Here is a 20,978-nt window from a genome sequence, read left to right on the forward strand (position 1 = left end):
GGCTGCCATCAGGGCAGCACCAAAATATAAATTACAGTGGACTCCTTCGAATATTCTCATCAGGATGCAGTTGTAACCTTTTTTCAGTCACTGTCTTGTCTTTGACACACAATTTCCACAAATTTAACATGATTGGCAGTGGGTGTTGAAGTATCAAGGTAATTAGCAACTTGTCTCAATACTGACACTGCTGCCTCACAGCACCAGTTTGATTCTAGCATTGGGTGACTGTGTGGAGTTTGCCTACACTCACCGTGTCTGTCTGGGTTTCCTCCGGGTGCTCCGGTTTCCTCCCACAGTCCAAAGATATGCAGGTTAGGTAGCTTGGTCATGATAAATGCGTGGGGTTACAGGAATAAAGTGGCAGAGTGGGCCTATGTAGAATACTTTTTTGGAGGGTCGGTGTAATCTCAAAGGGCTGAATGGCCTCATTCTGCAGTGTAAGAATTCTATGGACGCCTTGGGAGGGGAAATTGGCTAGCATTTCTAATTATTAACAGTAAACAGTGAATTTTGTTGCGAATGCATGCATGTGGATATTGCAAAAGGAGGATCCATCTCTACAATGGCACAAGCTCCTGTCGAATAGAAGCTGGATCGTTGGTGTTGGGGATGACACCCAAATAATGCAGAGTTGGGTGAAGTACCAGTGGATAATGGTTCCCCCAGAAGGTTTGCTATCGCAGTCAGGGAGGAAAGGTGGGTGGAGCGGAGGAAAGAATAAGGAGCGAGAAGTGAAAACATCAACACTGAGACAATTTGCCAATGAACATTCATTTATTATAAAATTTTAATACCTTTTAAAATAATTGTAATTATACAATGTGAATATCCACACACAGGAAAAGGCTAATGCACATTTAAATTCTCCATTCAGATGGTTGTGGGTTTAAGTCCTACTTCATGGTTTTGAGCACATCATCGAGATTGATGTTCCAGTGCAGTGGGAGCGTTGCACTGTTGAAGACGCCCTCTTTCAGATGAATCGTTATACCATCTCCAGTGGAAGCATGTGCATGCAGCACTATTTTGAAGAAAAGAATAGGAATTCTTCTGGTGACCTGGCGAATATGCATCCTTCAAACAGCATCACTAAAACAGATTATCTGGTCGTGAGCAAGTTGCTGCTTGTGGGAGCTTGCTGTGCGCAAACTTCCTGCTCTGTTGAAATAGTGACTGCATCTCAAAAAGTCCATAAAAGCACTTCATCACTACTTGTGTCAATCCCTTTACTGCCTTTGATCCGCTGCTTTTCTGACCATTAGTGTTGGAAGAGTAAAGAACTTCTCCAGTTAAACATCGGGAAGGCCGAAGCTATTGTCCTTGCAACGAACTTGGTTTCCCAGTCAGGGACGTCAGTGCCCTCACTGGCCACTGTTTGTTCTTGTCCTTTGCACCCTATTTGACCCTGAGTTGAGATTCCAACCTCTCTAACTTCTCCATCACCAAGACCGCTTACTTCCACTTCCACAACATTGTCCATCACCACCTATGCTCCAGCTCATTTGCAGATTAAATCCTCATCTATGTCTTTGTGATTTCCTAGATTCAAAGATGAAAATGAAACCTCTCCCCGCCCCGCACCATTCCAAAACTCTGCTGCCTCTATCTTCACACAAAGACCCATTCACCCTTTGTTCACTGGTCTACATTGGTTCCTGGTCTGGCAACAACTTGGTCTGAAAACTCTAATCTTTGGGTTCAAATCTCTCAATGATTTCACCTCTGTGTATCTCTGCAACCTCCCCCAGCTCTACAAATTATCCAAGACCCATTTGCACTCTACCAATTCTGGCCTCTTACATAACCCCCTGGCCTCCTTCATTCCACCATTGGAAAATGTGCCTTCGGCTGCCAGGATCCTGAGCTTACAAATTCCCTCCCTAAACACTTATTCCGGCTGTGGATCTCTCTCTCTACTTCTTTAAGGTGCTACTTACAGTCTGTCTCCCTGGGTCACCTATCTGCATATCGCTTTAGTAAAACAGAAAATTATGCAAATACTTAGCCGCTTTCAGACAGCATCTGTGGAAAGAGAACTAAAATTAGCCTTTCAGGTTCATAATTAATATGTCTTTGAGTGGCTTAAGGGTAAGTTTTGTTTGTCACTCATTGCCATTGAGCACCTTCAGGTCCTTGACAACGTTAAAGGTAATATATAAATGTAACTCTTTCTTCATTACTTAATTAATCCGTGCGGTGCTAAAATCTCAGGGGCTGGATTTTCCGATTTTGAGACTAAGTGCTGACGCCGGTATGGGAATGGTGGAGTTTTACGACCTAACAAACGGCGCAAAACAGCCACTGACCCTCCATCTGGTTGGGGGGGGGGGGGGAGGGAGCTAGCAGGCATGTAGTGTTGAGCCCCCAGCTTTAGCTGCAGTTACAGCCAGAGAATTGACAGATCCGTGACTGCGCATGCGCACGGTGGCGGCCTGCAGCGGCTGCGGCGTGCAACATGGCCTCGACCGTGCGTGGACCCAGACTGCCAAATAGTGACCCCCTTTGGCCAGGCTCGCCACCCCCAGACCGCCTCCCACCAGTGTCAAAGTCAAAGTCTCCCCCTGCTTGCGGATCGGCTCCCCCCCCGACTGTGGCGGCGCTGGACTTAGTCTGCAGCCGCCACTCCCGAGTTCCCGGAAAAAAATACCACAAACGACCTCGGCCCATCGGGGGCAGAGCATCGGAGGGGGAGGGCCTCAGGTAAAATCTGTTTTGTACACTGTTTTGGAGGGAGTGAAGCATCGCATAAGTGGCGCTGCCCCCGGATTTTGGCGCCAATGTGGATTCTCCAGCCTATTGGCGAACGGCGAGTACGGCGTCAGAGAATCCAAGATGTTTGCGCGATGCTAAACAATTGAATTTGTGCTCAAAACAGACATGATGGGTCAAATAGCCTTTCTGTGCCATAAAGATTTCTAACACTGACTTGCCTAATTTCGAATAGCAGCAGCTTCAATCATCAGCTGATGAAGAAAATTGTCAGAAAGTCTGCATATATTGACGTTGGGCAACAACAGGATTTGGACTGTTTGAAAAATCCTTTCTCATCCTCACTGTTGCCAATATTCACTATCGATGACCACATAAGGACAGTAAGAAGTCTTACAACACCAGGTTAAAGTCCAACAGGTTTGTTTCAAACACGAGCTTTCGGAGCACGGCTCCTTCTTCAGGTCACCTGAAGAAGGAGCCGTGCTCCGAAAGCTCGTGTTTGAAACAAACCTGTTGGACTTTAACCTGGTGTTGTAAGACTTCTTACTGTGCTCACCCCAGTCCAACGCCGGCATCTCCACATCATGGCTACCACATAAGGACACTGAGGGGATGAGATTCTGGGTGATGGCGTATAACCTTCTGAACCCTGTCCATCTCTGTATAATATATAAAATTCTGTTTATTAATTATCATCGACAAAATAAAATGCATAATACCACAATCACGTGATATCAGGCACCATCAGTTCATGAGTCATTGTCGTCTTTTTGACTCTTTGTTGCTCTGTTATTCTGCTTTTACTGGGCTGTGTGACATTGTAATGCAGTAATTATACAGGACAATCTATAATTACTTGCATACGCTGTTGTTTTTCACTTGCTCTGGTGGCATCCAAACCACCGCGCTTTCTACTGCTTCTTTTGTATTGCTATATCCCTCTCATTGGGAGCAGTTCAGTAAAGGTGCTCCCTTTTTCTACTGCAGGGTACATTAATGTATTAATCTAGCAGCTTTTCCCAGTATGCTGGTTAATGTTATTAAGGGCTAGAGGGCTGAGAGGGTGCTGGGGAAGAGTGGTGTATGTTCGACGTCGCTTCTAGAAATAGGCTGGGATTTCAGTTCACCCACAGCCAGAGCCAGGAATAGGCAGCCCCGATACCAAACGCCACCAGTGGGAGCTGTTTAATTTTGCCCTTTCTGGCACCTGGTGGTATAAGAAGAAATCACATCAACACTTGCGAATGTTATCAGCGCTTTTGAAAATAAGAGTGCTGGGATTTTACACTAAAGAGCTGTCTCCAATATTGTTAGTGGGATCAAGGCACCACAATTGGATAAACAGATTATAAACAATGGTAGCTTCAGCTTATGTTGTAGCACTGCTTTTTGAAGTAACTCTAGGGTGTATAAAAAGACATCAGAAAAGTAAAGTACACTTTTATTATGAAAATTAAACAATAGATGTACAGTACATGGTGAATACATTACAAAGAATATAATTCCACCATTTGAAGACATCAGTTTAATCCTAAGTGTTTTGGCAATATTCACAAGGCACTTTGAGGTTCATTCTTGTCACTCATGTTCTGACCTGAAGCTGTGAATGAGCAAGAGTCCTGTAATCTGCTGCCGACCATTCTTTCAAAGAAAATTTGTCTCTCCACCTGCTTCTACGTGTTGTGAGGTGGAGTTGGTCCTTATTGGAAGTTCCAATCAATCTTCTTCATTTGCCAAATCAGCATGAGGCCTCTGATCCTGTTTGCTGGTGTAAAATATTTTGCCCTCTGATCTGGACTTGACATAATTGACATAAAGTGCAGAATCTGTTCTCAGCCTTCCGTCATGCTGCTTAGAAGCTGGCACCATTCAAAATTTCAATCTATTCCTTTACCTGCATTATCTTACGTGGTGCAAGTACACGACTAACTGGGAGACCTATACAGTGCATTGGGTTGCACTGGAAAACTTGCCAGCAATTTTCTGACTTCACCATCTCTACTTGACCACTTGCTGTGTCCAACTTTATAAATTGGCATTCCCATTGGGCAACATTTCTGAAGGGCGCACCTGTTGGCAAATCAGGGGTGAACTGCCTTCAATTCAAGGGCGGCACGGTGGCACAGTGGTTAGCACTGCTGCATCATAGTGTCAGGGACACAGGTTCATTTCCAACCTTGGGTGACTGTCTGTGTGGAGTTTGCACTTTCTTCCTGTGTCGGTTTCCTCCGGGTACACCGGTTTCCTCCCACAGTCCATAGGTTGATTGGCCATTCTAAGTTGTCCCTTAATGTCCAAAGGTTAGGTGGGGTTATGGGGTTACTGGGTTAGGCTGGGGGAGTGGGTCTAGGAAGTGTTCTCTTTCAAAAGGTCGGTATGGACTTAATGGGCTGAATGGCATCCTTCTGCACCGAAGGGATTCTATGATTCTAATTTTCCAATGTGCACTCCCAGTGAGTGAAACTCTCATTGGTGGTGTCATTTCATTTCTGCCCTGCTGGATATGGTTCCAGGGATATTAAATGTTTTGCAGTACTTTGCCCAAGTATTCATCATGCCTACTAAAGTTGGTATTTTTTCAAAAAACCTTGCATTTTTATGCCACCTTTCATGACTTCAAGACACCCAAAGCACCATCACAGTCATTTAAGGACTTGTGAAATGTGGGCGCGATTGTAATGCTGGAAATGTAATTGCCAAGTGGTACACTGCAAGCTCCCACAAAGGGCAATGTGATGATCACCAGATCATCTATTTTTAGTGAGGATGTTTGGGGGTTAAATGGCCAGGAAACTGGGGAACCTCCTCCACTCTTATTCAAATAGTGCCATGCGTGGAATTTCCACTTTCGCCCCATGTCTGCTTGGGTTTCCTCCGGGTACTCTGGTTTCATCCCAGACTAAAGATGTGCAGGTTAGATGGAATGGCCATGCTAAATTGCCCTGAGTGTCCAAAAAAGTTAGGTGGGGTTACTGGGTTGCAGGGATAGGGTGGAGGTGTGGGCTTAAGTAGGGTGCTCTTTCCAGGGGCCGTGCAGACTCGATGGACTGAATGGCCTCCTTCTGCGCTGTAAATTCTATGATTCTATGATCTTTTGCATTCAACTGGGAGGGCATTCAGGGCCTTCGTTTAACTAATCAAGGGTAGAACCATTGGCAGAGCAGCATTTCCTCAGCTGCATTATCTGCGTAAATCTTTTGAGCTATTTGATTGTAGGGTGCATCGCAGCTCAGCTTGTTTTGTCCTCACCTGACCTCTCTCACTTCCAGTCTATTGTTTTCGGCTATAGAATTCCAGGCTCAAAATTACTGTCAGAATTAAGCCTAATGCTTGCACTGTTGGGAATGTTACTGATCAGTAATTAGTAAGTTCAATTTAGTGCTTATTTACTGCCTATTTCCTGACTGCTGCAATATTACTGTGGAAGTAAGTTTTGAGTGCTACAGTAGACATGCATTATGGTCATTAACCTTGCTATTGCCAATAATACATTCTGTTAAAATCACATTACAATATAATGCAATGATAATGCTTTCCAAGTATAAAGCACTGCTAGCTCTCAGTGAACCATAGTTGATGCAGAAGCTGGAACTTGTGACCTTGTTTAGTTTCAGGGGAACTGTGGTATACTTCAGCTGAAATTTTTGTTTGTTCTATGGGGCTGGAAAGTCAGTGCTCCACAAGGTTTGAGCTTGAAGCATGGAGGACCAACAATAGCAGACAAGGGCTGCCCGTGATTGCAGGTGACACAGAACAGTGCATCATCATGCCCTACTACTATTTAACACAGGCTAGGTGGGACATGCCAGGGAATAATGTGAAAGGAAATGTACCAAATATGGCTGGGACTTGGCCACAAGGTTATGGCAAAGTTGTAATTAAATAGGAAATGCTGGAAAAGCTCAACAGGTCTGGCAGCATCTGTGGAGAGAGTAACAGATTTAACGTTTTGAGTCGTAAACTTCTTCAAGTCATATGGACCTGAAATGGTGACTCTGTTTCTCTCTCCACAGATGCTGCCAGACATGCTGAGTTTTTCCGGCATTTTCTGTTTTTATTTCAGATTTCCAACATCTGCAGTATTTTACCTTGGCAAAACTTTGTTGTACTTATTTAGAAAGAGTTCCCTGCATATAACATTTCCTCAGCATTGTCTGTGGCCACTGAATCAACCATGGTCCTCAGTTTTCTTGTGTCAGCCTCCTCCCTAGGCCTTGAGGATATTTGCAGTGATCACCAATTTTCTACCCAGGCTCTATTCAACAGGTTGCACAGGCCAAGGACTTCATTATTTTTGGCGTTGGTTACGATCAACAATGTGAACGATAACATCATTCAACAGAGCGTTGCTTTGAGAACTCAAAACTCTGCTTCAATGCAGGGCAGAGAGACTGGATTTGGTTAGTTCTGTAAGGCCATGGTGCTGTTGTGAGTTTCATCTGGCACAAAAGCTGGTCTTGTACAGTCCAAGCATGTTATATTGGACTGCTCTATCTAAAGCCCCATGACAATGCTGATGTGTTTGTGGGAGAAAAAGGGAACCAGATTTTCCTAGGTAAATACCAGATCCCAGTGGCGGACTGGGTCTAAAAATATTGGTTGCCAGGAGAAAAAGGTGGCCCACCCACAACTACAATGCTATCATTTAATTTTCATAACGAATAAATAAAATTTTCAAAAAATACATATGGAAAACAGGGCACACAATTAAACTTTTTGTGGAAAAAATGTGTATTTCTTAGTAATTACAGTGTACATGTACTGTACATATTACTGGCAGTAGCTAGAACATAGAACATAGAACAGTACAGCACAGAACAGGCCCTTCGGCCCTCAATGTTGTGCCGAGCCATGATCACCCTACTCAAACCCACGTAGCCACCCTATACCCGTAACCCAACAACCCCCCCCTTAACTTTACTTTTATTAGGACACTACGGGCAATTTAGCATGGCCAATCCACCTAACCCGCACATCTTTGGACTGTGGGAGGAAACCGGAGCACCCGGAGGAAACCAACGCACACAGGGGGAGGACGTGCAGACTCCACACAGACAGTGACCCAGCCGGGAATCGAACCTGGGACCCTGGAGCTGTGAAGCATGTATGCTAACCACCATGCTACCCTGCTGCCCGTAATACAATGTAATACCAAATGTAAATACAGAATGTTATAATTGAATTTTTTTTTTTAATTTTAAGTAATTGGTTGATATTTTTAAATAGTTTACTGCACAATTTACACATTAACAGATAGTTCAAAAGCACAATAGAGCATTGCATGCAGTCCACTATATTAAGAGCAATCGTTTGTGTTCGCTAGATGATTGTGCGAATCTGCCAATAATTGCTTCTGCATCCAATTCATCTAACAATTCCTTTTCAATGGATAGCAACATGTATGATTCCAAATTCACCTCAGACAGCAAATTTCTTAACCTTGTCTTTATGATCTTTAGCTTTGAAAATGTCCTCTCACATTGGACATGAGTAACTGATAGTGTGCAGATGACTTTATAAAGTTCATATGCCTTGTCATGAAGTCTGTTGGATGCCAGAATTTTTAGTACACACGATGGGCAAGTGCTGCAAATTTTACAATTGTTGCAACTGGAATCCATATTCTCACCATCATTAAGCAATAGCTTTAATACATCAAAGTTTGAAGCAAAAGAAAACAATTCCAATATTACTTGATCTTTGCTGATTTGTGGAAAAAGGTTAATAATACCTTCCAATGTTTCATCTTCAAGGCCCTTCTCTGCAATAGTTTTAAACTTTGCTGGGACCAAGCAGGACACATCTTTATACAACTGTTTGTGTTGTACAAAGCGTGATTCTAGTGACTGGACAATGCGATCCATTATTATGTTAAACACATTTACTCGAAAATCAGCTAGAGAATCTGAGGAATTTCTTTCATCATCAATAAGCTCATCTGCCATTCTTTTCTTCTTCCTCTGCCTCTTAACTGGCAATGCTGTTTCCAATGCATCAATTTCCAATGTTTGATTTTCATCCATATTCATCTGTGAAATCCTGTCATTACATTTATTTACAAATTCCAAAGCCTTGCTGTGAATGTTATCAAATGTTCTTGTCTGTTCCTTCAACTTTGTTGTAGCTGAATCTACCAAACTCCATGCAGTAAACATATCTAAACCACTTGTCTGTAGATCACTTGATAACGGGGTTGTAGTTTCAAATATATGCAAGTAAGTAAATGCTGTCAATATGGTTTCAAACTTTAGAAGACTTTGAAGTAAAACATTTGCTTCATGTTTTGTTTTGCATCAAACTTTTCTGAATCTTGTATCATTGATAAGCATGTCAATAGATTTATGAAAGTACTGGCAGCAGCATCATCAAAACGTCCAAATATATTTGTTGCTGCATTGGATTTTCCTGACCATCTGTTCTCACCAATTAGCTTTAATCGTTTCATTTTTTCTTGTCCTAGATGTTTTCCAACAACTTCTATCCATACAGCCATTCTCTTGTATGATGCTTTCACAAAAGTTGCTATATTCTGGAGCAAGTTGAAAAAAGAAACTGCAGGCACACAACATTTTGTTGTTTCAGTTATCACCAAATTCAAGACATGGGCAGAGCACCATATATGAACATGTTGATCAGCCACATCAGCAATATTACTTTACAAACCATTATACTGGCCATGGTAGCTTGCAGCGCCATCTGTGCTATCAGATATACATTTTTGGGGTCAATTTTAAGATGCTGTAATGTTTCAATCAATAGACCAAAAAGTCCCTGTCCTGTACCATCATTACTTGGCACAACTGAAAGTAGTCGCTCACAGATAATACCTTTAAGCACATACCGAATAATAATGCTAAACTGATCGATGGATGAATTATCTTGTGTTGAATCAACCTGAATAGAATAATATTTTGCTTGAGAAACTTCATGACTAATTCTTTCTTGTATCATATTCTTCATAATTTTGATTAACATGTTTATAGTTATTTTACTCAGGTATGTAACAAGTCCACCATGGCCTTTACTTTGAGCCTTTCCTTGTTGCTCTAATCGTTTGATTCTTTGTTTAGACTTATTTTGCACTGCAGAAACGTGAGCTGCCATAATGGGGTCATATTTTGCCATCAACTGCACTGTAGCTAAAATATTGCCATGATTCAGAACCTCATTATCTAGAGTGTAGGCCGATTCATTTCTGTAACCTCGAAAAGGAAGTGCTTGCTTGCCTAACATCTTTATGATGTCTATAATCCTCATGCCAATACTTCTCTGCTTCAATACTTCTTCTTTCCTTTTAATTAGTGATGCTGCAAAAAATGTATCTAAGGTGTCATCATTAACCACACTGATATATTGCTGAGCATTTCTGACATGTGTTGTTGTCGATTCATGTAAAGTCAAGCTCTGGCTAATACGCCTGTAGTCACTAAAGCCACGTACAAAGGGTGATGGATTACAAGTGTTGGGAAACTCAAAGGCTAAGCAGTATGAACAATATAAGCATCTATTTTCTTTGTTATATGTTAGCCATTTTCTTGGGACTGAGTCATTCATAATTTTCCTCTCATACAAACGAGCATCAAATGGCAGATCATCAAGTGGCTGAAGTGGATGTTCAGCAAAAAACTGTTTTAGCTTTGCTCATGATGGATATTGGAAGATTCCAGTAATTGATCTTTTATTTTCTTGCGTAGGTTCATTTACAGGATGTGCTTCAGAAACCAAGTCATTGATGCTTGAAGGAATATCTGATTCCCTGTCACTAGTTGAAGCTATGTGTTCAGATGTTGCAACTACAGGCAGTAAAGATACCGGAACAAGGAAGCCAGAAGAAATATTGGGCCTGGGTTGATTAGTAATGGATGCACTTGTATTTGTCTCTACATTCAAAGTAGCTCTTCTCTGTTCTTGTAACTCGCATGTCATTGCATCATCACCATGTGCATTGTTTCTTGCTTCTTGATTATTTGTTGCAGAACTAGATGTTGATGTGGATTGTGCTTGTGGCATTATAAACTCTGTAATAGGCCTGCATCGCTTGGCTGATTCCTTCCTTTCTGCTTCTTTTTGTTCTTTGCGTTTTAGTGACCCAGATTTATGCTTTTTCTTTTCCATGCTGGTAGGGGTAATATTCCTGAAATAAAAACTTAATTAAAAATAGCCCACATTGGGAAAAATGAATATTGATGATTGCAAGAATAACTTGAAGGAACGCCAGATAAACCCCTACTTGATAAAAAATATAAAATAACTTACTTACACTTCAATAGGCTATGTTCATTAGTCAATACTACTGTGGCCTATGCAGCTTCAGAAGAGGAGACAATCCACTGTCCAGTGTTCACACCAGCAAGCAACTGAGACAACTGTTGAAACTTAGAGGTTTGGTCCGACTATAGTAAGACATTAAGAATGGTCCCACGACCAAAGTTAACATGTCCAGTTTGATACCAGTGTAGTGTTACAAGTCGTAACCCTTTGAGTTTACCGATCATGGCTTATCACTTCAATATCTTTGACCTCATGATTCAGCGTCAAAGGTACCGCTTCTCCTGTTTGGTGACCTCACGACCCTATGTACTGCTTGATATCCTTTCAAGTTGCCGACCATCTCAAATCACGAACTGTAACTTTATCTTTAAATTCACATAATCTTGCTGAAAATGTGGATTTCCAACTATGTCCGACCCGGGTGAACCAGCCCCCCCCCCCACTCCTTTTCACATCCGTTTAATACTGCTTTGTTCCTTCATACACTGAGTGATTATTTGTTTGTTTCTTTATTGCATTTTTATTTGGTATTGCTCTTTTTAAAAACAATTATATTTTAATAAGTTAGAATACAAATCTCAGGAAAGAAGTTGGAGATTTATTTATCTAATTAATTATAATTTTTAATGGCCCTTCAGAGATTCACGGGCCCCTTCTTGGCTCTCCGGGCCCTGGACCGATGTACCGGCTGAACCAAGACTACTGCTTGATATCCTTTGAAGTTGCCGACCATCTCAAATCACGAATTGTAACTTTATCTTTAAATTCACACACTCTTGCTGAAAACATGGAATTTCCTTAATTATGCCCGACCCGGGCCCCCCTATTCCACATCCTTCCACTACCTCCCCTACTTCGTTCCTTTTCATGCACTGCTTATTTGTGTCCTGTTCTCTTTTTTTTTTCTTATTCCTTTTTATTACTAAACAGTTGTCTGTGTTTGTTTCTTTATTGCATTTTTATTTGATATAGGGGGCCCACTTCATCAGGGGCCCACTTGCCAGCGGGCAAGCTGACACCCTGGCCAGTCCGCCACTGCCAGATCCAGTTCATGGGTACAAGCCTCCTCATAACCTACTTCACAACAAGGCCCCTGTAACTGCAGCAGAATCCAGCACCAATTGGCAGTCATGTATGTTTGGTTCGCTACTGACCGGATAGAGTCACACAAACTGGAGGGGTGGTTGGATGAATTGTAAGCGATTTGTGTTCCATTATTTGTCTGTGGCCTTATGCACAAAATTACACTCAACAATTGCTGATCTACTTGTTGCAATAATGAAACTGCTGTGTTCCAGCAGGAAGGGGAATGAAGATTGAAGCCTACTCGTGACAATAAGCGATTTTCATTTTCAAGATTGGGCAGAATGCTTTTCAGAGGCCAGGAATATCCTCTTTATTGTTGTTTCATAACCTTCCTCTATCATCATTCCCTCCTCCTGTACCACACCAAGCCCAAACCTCGTAATGACCCTGAGCCAGGAACTGAACATTTAAAAAAAATATTGGGCTTGATTCTCCGATTGCCGATGCCGAAATCACATTTGCCGATCGTGCAGAGAATGCGTTTTTACGCTGGAATCGTGGGCGTCGTTGTGTTTCCGATACTCAGCCCCCTCAAACACGGCATACTCAATGAGTACACCGCATGCCATCAGGAAGGCCTCAGGACGTCACCTGAGGCTCCCCCCCGATGCTCCGCCCCGATGGGCTGAGCCCCTGACGATGTGGGACGCGTATCCTCACAACTTGCGTGGCCGCTGCGGACTGTGTCCAGCAGTCGCGGGGGGGGTGGGGGGGGGGGGGGTGGGGGGGGGGGGGGGGGGAGCTGGTCCACTGGCCTGGTGGGGGGACTTCAGCGGAGGCTGGGGGGACTGCTGGGGGGTGGTCCGGGGGTGGTGAGGATGGTTACAGGCGCAGGATTTGGCAGGAAGGGTCCGCGCGCGGCCAGCGCCATGTTGCACGGTACGGCCGTGGCAGGCTGTCACAGTACACATGTGCCGTATCCACAGATAAAGCAGGGAGCTTTACGCAGCACAGGTGCTGTCCCCCCACCTGGCGGAGGATCAGTGCGGGGCCAACGCCGACATTTTGGTTGTAAGACCAGACGGGTCCTGCAGGCATAGCCGCAGAATCAGAGATTCCAGCCCATTATTTTTTTAAGACTTCTGGTGGTGGCCATGAGCTGAGCAGTCACACGAAAGGTGTCTCCCATCTGGAAACTCATGGATGGGCACCAAGCTTGGAAAAAACTGCACTAATCTGATGCTCATCAATAAGTTAACCAGTTTGGAATGCCGGCGAACCATGAGACAGGACGCAAGGGGAAAAAAATTGAGCAGAGCATTGGAGCCAGTGGACCATTTGGCAGCATGATTCCAAGCATGTGGACCCAGCAGAATCGCCAACTCCATCCCAGTATTTGACGCAGAGGATGATTCAATTCATCTGAATAGAAATCCAAAAGCATAGGGAGGCAATAAAGGGGAACCTAATGTCAGTGATGGAGTCGGCAATCGAGGCCGCGCTGGCCCCCATACGTAGGTCGATGGACAGGGTAGAGCAAAGGCTGAAGGCCCAAGGAGCAACGACCCACAAAGTGGAAAAGGTGATCACCGAACAAGACAAATGGATCGCCTTGTTGGAGGCTGAAAGAAACATGTTGATGGCAGCCCAAAAGACTCTCAAGGATAGAATAGATGACCAGGAGAACAGGTCTCATCCTCCGAACCTCCGGATCATCGGACAGCACTTAACGTAGGAGGTCAACTGAGTACATTGGATTGGATTTGTTTATTGTCACGTGTGCTGAGGTACAGTGAAAAGTATTTTTCTGCGAGCAGCTCAACAGATCATTAAGTACATGGGAAGAAAGGGAATAAAAGAAAATACATAATAGGGCAACACAAAATATACAATGTAACTACATAAGCAGTCATGATGTGGAGATGCCGGCGTTGGACTGGGGTGAGCACAGTAAGAAGTCTTACAACACCAGGTTAAAGTCCAACAGGTTTGTTTCAAACACGAGCTTTCGGAGCACGGCTCCTTCTTCAGGTGAATCCTGAGCAGTGGCATCGGATGAAGCATACTGGGTGTAGTGTTAATGAGGTCAGTCCATAAGAGGGTCATTTAGGAGTCTGGTGACAGTGGGGAAGAAGCTGTTTTTGAGTCTGTTCGTGCGTGTTCTCAGACTTCTGTATCTGCTGCCTGATGGAAGAAGTTGGAAGAGTGAGTAAGCCGGGTGGGAGGGATCTTTGATTATGCTGCCCGCTTTCCCCCAGCAGCGGGAGGTGTAGATGGAGTCAATGGATGGGAGGCAGGTTTGTGTGATGGACTGGGTGGTGTTCACGACTCTCTGAAGTTTCTTGTGGTCCTGGGCTGAGCAGTTGCCATACCAGGCTGTGATGTAGCCCGATAGGATGCTTTCTATGGTGTATCTGTAAAAGTTGGTAAGGGTTAATGTGGACATTCCGAATTTCCTTAGTTTCCTGAGGAAGTATATGTGCAGTTGTGCTTTCTTGGTGGTAATGCGTCGTGGGAGGACCAGGACAGATTTTTGGAGATGTGCACCCCCAGGAATTTGAAACTGCTAACCATCTCCACCTCGGCCCCGTTGATACTGACAGGGGTGTGTACAGGTTTTTGCTCCCTGAAGTCAATGACCAGCTCTTTAGTTTTGTTGGCATTGAGGGATAGATTGTTGTCGCTACACCACTCCACTAGGTTCTCTATCTCCCTCCTGTATTCGGACTCGTCGTTATTCGAGATCCGGCCCACTATGGTCGTATCGTCAGCAAACTTGTAGATGGAGTTGGAACCAAGTTTTGCCACACAGTCGTGTGTGTACGGGGAGTAGAGTAGGGGGCTAAATACGCAGCCTCGCGGGGCCCCGGTATTGAGGACTATTGTGGAGGAGGTGTTGTTGTTCATTCTTACTGATTGTGGTCTGTTGGTCAGAAAATCGAGGATCCACTTGCAGAGTGGAGAGCCAAGTTTTAGGTTTTGGAGCTTTGATATGATCTTGGCTGGGATTATGGCGTTGAAGGCGGAGCTGTAGTCAATATATAGGAGCCTTATGTAGGAGGCCTTGTTTTCGAGATGCTCTAGGGATGAGTGTAGGGCCTGGGAAATGGCATCTGATGTGGACCGGTTGCAATGGTATGCGAATTGCAGTGTTTCAAGGTGTTCTGGGAGTATGGAGGTGATGCGCTTCATGATCAACCTCTCGAAGCACTTCATTTCGACTGAAGTCAGGTCACCGGACGGTAGTCATTGAGGCACATTGTCTGGTTCTTCTTTGGTACCGGTATGATGGTGGTCTTCTTGAAGCAGGTGGGGACATATTGTGGTAGGCTATATTAGGGGCATCGCGGTACCTAGGTGGGCTGTACCTTATACTGTAGTATGAGTGGTAGAACCTGCCTGCTGGTTCCGCCCAGCAGGCGGAGCATAAGAGTCTGTCTTTCACCCACAGCAGTCATTCTGTACCGGAGCTGCTGGGGTAACTACTTGTTCATTAAAGCCTTCAATTGGACTACAATCTCGCTCCAGTAGTGATTGATTGTGCATCACATATCAAAGATGCTTCGGAATCTGGTCAGGGAGGAGGGCTTCAATAAACCCCCCGAGGTAGTCAGGGCAACAGGTCGCTCCGCCAGAAGCCATGACCCAGGGAACCACCACAGGCGGTAATCATCAGTTTACATAGATACCAGGACAAGGAACGTATCCTCAGTTCAGCGAAGAATACGCGGACTTGCAACTGGGAAGGACACGCCATCCGTGTCTACCAGGGCATTGGCGCTGACCTGGCTAATTGCCAAATGGAATTCAATAGGACCAAGTGGAATTCAATAGGATGGCGATTGTTGGACTGGCCAGAACTCTTTGAGGAGAAGGGGGATGACATCTAGACCTTTGCCTCCCTGATAGCCCACAATGGTTTGACTAACTAGGACAGCTAGCTGGTTTGTGATGCAGAATAAGGCAAGGCAAGCAGCATGGATTTAATTCCCGTACTGGCTGAGGTTATTCGTGAAGGTCCCGCCTTCTCAACCTTGTCTCTTGCCTGAAGTGTGGTGATCCTCAGGTTAAATCACCTGGGAACATTGGTACTGCTATCCTGGCACCCTGGCATTGCCAACCTGGAACCCTGGTAGTGCCACCTCGGTGCCAGCCTGGCACTGCCAAGATTCCCAGGTGGCACTGCCAGGGTGTGATTGGCCGTGGGAGCCCTGCACAGGTGTTGGGGGTACTAGGGACCCTCACATAGCGTGTTGGGGCTTTGGGGGTGTTGCTCGTTCTGGTGAGTGTGCTTTACACTCAATTGGCTCTGTTTTATTACCTTGCTCGCCAGGTATCTTTATGATGCCACCACCAGGTTCAAGTTCAAGTGCTGATCGATAACTCTATACACCAATTAGTAAGGTTCAAATCAAAACACCTTTATTATATACACAGTTGATCACTACTCATGCATAAACACTACAAAACTAGACTATCTCTACCACTACAGACCAATACTTACCTTTGGAAAAGAACCCACTGGGTCAGGGAACAATGGCCTCTTGTTCAATCCTGTGGCTGCGGGCTTCCAACTGGTATGGACTAAGGGTCAGGAGCGCCTATCTCGTAGCATGCATTGACTGGACACTTGTCGGTGTAGCTTTTAGCTAGGCCTCTCCTTCTCACGGTCAAGAGTTCTTCCAAGCTGTTAAGATGTTCTGCTGGGAGGGCCGGCTAAGAGAGTGAATTGAACTTGGGACCTGTCTTTTATAGGCCCCAGGGGCTTCGCGCTCCCTTTTGGGCGGACCCCGTTCCTGCCTCCAATCGATTGGATCACGTACCAATCGATCGGTTTGAATTCCCCCAATACTGGGGCTATTCCCTGATGGCTGGGCGTTCCTTGGGTGCTCGTTAGTCTCTTTTGTCTTGGACTCCTGCTGGTGCCGAGGAATCTGACTTGTTTTGACCGTTCTCGATTGTTACCATTGTGCCCGGGAATCGATCATTAATATTCAGATTGCTGGTTTCAATGCTGTCTGCTTTCTGCGAGTTGAATATACAGGAAAACTTTGCAAACTGCTTGCTTCTCTGAGCCTGTCCATTTTTCCCTGCGTTATTTGCGAATCTTCATTTTAAACTAGGGAAGTGGCCAACCCAGGTGGCTACAGGGGGATCGGGGGTCGCTTTGGGTGTTACAGAGATCGGGACGCCGTTTCTAAAGGGTGTCCTGATCTTTTGCCACATGGAGGAGGTCTGGTGAGCGGAACTCCTCAGTGCACAAAATGGGGCACTGTGCCATCTGCACATTCCCTGCTGTGGCCCCCTGTTTAACACGAGTGCCGTCTTACTGCATTGTGTTTCTTGCCGTTGCGAGCGCCGGGAAACATGCGGTTAAACACGCTCGCCATGGGCCATTGTTCCCATTTAGTTAGTGTCATAATATACATCCAGGTATATGATGGAGTGCAGACAGGCAGTGATTGACACACAGGATGCTGATTGGGCAGCACGGTAGCATGGTGGTTAGCATAAATGCTTCACAGCTCCAGGGTCCCAGGTTCGATTCCCGGCTGGGTCACTGTCTGTGTGGAGTCTGCACGTCCTCCCCGTGTGTGCGTGGGTTTCCTCCGGGTGCTCCGGTTTCCTCCCACAGTCCAAAGATGTGCGGGTTAGGTGGATTGGCCATGCTAAATTGCCCGTAGTGTCCTAAAAAGTAAGGTTAAGGGGGGGTTGTTGGGTTATGGGTATAGGGTGGATACGTGGGTTTGAGTAGGGTGATCATTGCTCGGCACAACATCGAGGGCCGAAGGGCCTGTTCTGTGCTGTACTGTTCTATGTTCTATGACCAGTGAGCACACAGAACACAGCAGCCAATCACCAGACAGGACACGACCACTATAAAGCCAGAGGGCACCAGTTTTCCAGCTCATTGTCTCCACAAGAGAGACATACAAGATCCAAGTTGACAAGCCATTACACCTGACCTTGGGCTTGATCTGACACTTGACCTTAGTTCATCTTGATGTGAGTGTCGCTGGCTCGGCCAGCATTTGTTGTTCATCCCTAATTGCCTTTGGAAAGGTAGTGAGCCGACTTCTTTGTACATGTCGGTGCATCCACAGTGCAATTAGACGGGGAGCTGTGGGAGCTTTATGCAGCAATAGTGAAGAAATGGCAATATAGTTTCAAGTGAGGATGGTGTGTGACTTGGAGGGAATCTTGATGATGGTGGGGTTTCCATGCATCTGCAACCCTTGTTCTTTTAGGTGGTAAAAATCATGGGCTTGGAATGTGCTGTCAAAGTAGCCTTGGTGAGTTGCTACAGTGCATTTTGTAGATGGTACACACTGCTGCCACTGTGTGCCGATGATGAAGCGAGTTCATGATTAGCTGGTAGGTGGGACACGGATTAAATATGTTGTTTTGTCTTGGTGTTGAGCTTCTTGGGTGTTGTTGGAGCTGCACTCATCTAGGCAAGTGGAGAGTATTCCATCACACTCCTTATTACCTATTTGGATGATTCCTGACTGTCAGACATATTCCCATCTCCGATAATTTTAAAATTATTTTCAGAGCAAGAAGCAAGAATAGGAAAGTAGGACAAATTGCTAAGTTGTTTTAAAGAGCTAAAATGCCCATGATGGTCTGAATGGTTTCCTTCTGTGTTGTACGATTCCATGGGCGCGATGCTCCGGCCTCGTTGGCCTCTCGCTCAAGCGTAACAAGGTTGGTGAATAGTGGAGAGGCCAAAAACGAGATCCACGCCTGCAACCGGCCTGCTTCCATAAATGAAATCGGGATATCGCCGTTGCGTGGCATGAAACCAAATATCACAATTTAAGCCCCATTTCGATAGGAGAGCGATTCCATATCCAATGGCCACTTCAATGAGAGCGATTCCATATCCAGTGGCCACCCTTCATTCAGCCACCTCCCCAGCAAGTGGTCACACTGGCGCCGATTAGTACTCCCTTTGAAATCCGTGAACCTGGTGGAAGGGCTTCTGTGGGGAGCCAGGGAGGTGAGTAGTGATGTTTGCTCACAGGCAAAGTCCCCGGGGAGGCTGGGCTTGCCACCCCAGTGCTCGGCGGGGGAGGGGAGTGGGGCAGAGACGCTCAGCTGGGGGTGGGGACCCTCCACAGGGGTGGGCTGCCATGAGGGTTTGGGAGTGGAGGGCAGCCGGGGGGGGGGGGGGGGGGGGGGGAGCAACCACTCATGGCACCACCATGCCAAACCCTATATTTTGTATAACCGTTCCGGGGGCAACCCTTGTCCCTGCCCGTCTGCCTAACTGATCACCCATACCCCCCACTGACTGCTGAGGACTCCAGTTGTTCAGGGAAGGCTATCACTGATAGGGAACTAGCAATCGTGGTTAAGTGAGCACTTCACACATGCCATGTGGATTCCCGTGGATGGGCCGGCTAAATCACACCCTGATGCCTGGACACTGTGCTTCAGCAATGTGGGAGGCAACACCACACACACAACATCCAAACACCCAGGGGATGGGACACAGCTCGGGGGACATGTCCACGGTTGGAAGGTGAATGAGCGCCATGGGGAGGGAGGCTGCCTGGAGAGATGGGCAAAGGGTCCGGAGGTCGATCCGCATTGCAGAAGAAATTGACAGAGGCATCATAATGGTTGTACAAAAGGGCTTTTAATGTGCTGTACAATACCCCATTCCCGGTGGTGCCGTCTCGTACTCCCCCAACCCCCAAACTCTCCCCAACCCCATCCCCACTCCCTATTCCCCCGGTGCCCTCAGTGATCCACAACGTGCCTGGCCCTCCTAGCTCTACCATTACTTCCAGGTGTTTCCCCAGAATGCACATCTGAGGTGGAGGCTGCCAGCTGCCTACCTCGCCCCATGGCCCTCGATGCCCCTGGTGGGCATCCTCTAGGGGCTCTGGGGCCAGAGGGCCCTGGCTCACTTGCCAGCAGCACATGCACAGCCGTGCTGCCCTGTCCCGTTTACTGACCTCAAGATGCGGCCTCATCAGAGTGGTGGAACTCAGGCGAGCTGGTGCCCACCATCACCACTCCATGGGACGGGTCCTAGTTGGCAGTCAGTGACCCCTCCTCTCGATCGGTGGCCTTCGGGCCTTGGGGTCCACCTCGGGATGGAGGGGCAGCTGGATTGTGCCCGGCTGCCCCTGCATCACCTTGCTCTGCCAGCCTTGCTCCCATGGTCTGCACCATCGTGTCAACACCCTCGGCAATGCTCCTCAGTGACTGGAATGTGCTCTGCAGTGCCTTGGCAATGCCCACCTGTAACTTGGACAAGCTCCGCAACGGCTTGGCCATGCCCATCTGAGAGCGGGACATGTCCCACAGAACCTCATCAAGGTCGGCCTGTTACTGGGTGACATCACCCAGTGAGCCAGCCATTTTGCTGGGTCCCTCAGCCATGGCCACCACTGACTGCTTGACGCCTTGGACATCTTCACTCATGGTGTCAGTGCCATTAACCAGGTTCTCCACTGCGGCCGCCATCCTGGCAGTGTTTGTTTTTTAATTTAGAGTACCCAATTAATCTTTTCCAATGAAAGGACAATTTAGCATGGCCAATCCACCTATCCCGCACTTCTTTGAGTTGTGGGGACGAAACCCACACAAAGACGGGAGAATGTGCAAACTCCACATGGATAGTGACCCAGAGCTGGGATCGAACCTGGGACCTCAGTGGTTTGAGGCAGCAGTGCTAACCACTGCACCACCTTGCTCACGCTAGCAGTGTTGGCCTCGGTGCCACTCATTGCCAGCACCATCTCCTGCGCCGTGGACTCTCGGACTCCTCCAAGCAACTATGGATCTGCGGGAGTGACACTGACATCTCCCTCTGAACGTCCCTGCCGTGCCCTTGCATCTCCATCAGCTCTGAGTAAGTTACTGAGTAACCCACTTCCACAGGCTCAGCACAGACTGGGTCCTGGCATCCAGCAGACCTCCGACTGCTGTCTCACCTGGGGGTTCCTGCC

Source organism: Scyliorhinus canicula, chromosome 9, assembly GCF_902713615.1.
Source record: "Scyliorhinus canicula chromosome 9, sScyCan1.1, whole genome shotgun sequence".
In the NCBI taxonomy this organism is placed as follows: domain Eukaryota; kingdom Metazoa; phylum Chordata; class Chondrichthyes; order Carcharhiniformes; family Scyliorhinidae; genus Scyliorhinus; species Scyliorhinus canicula.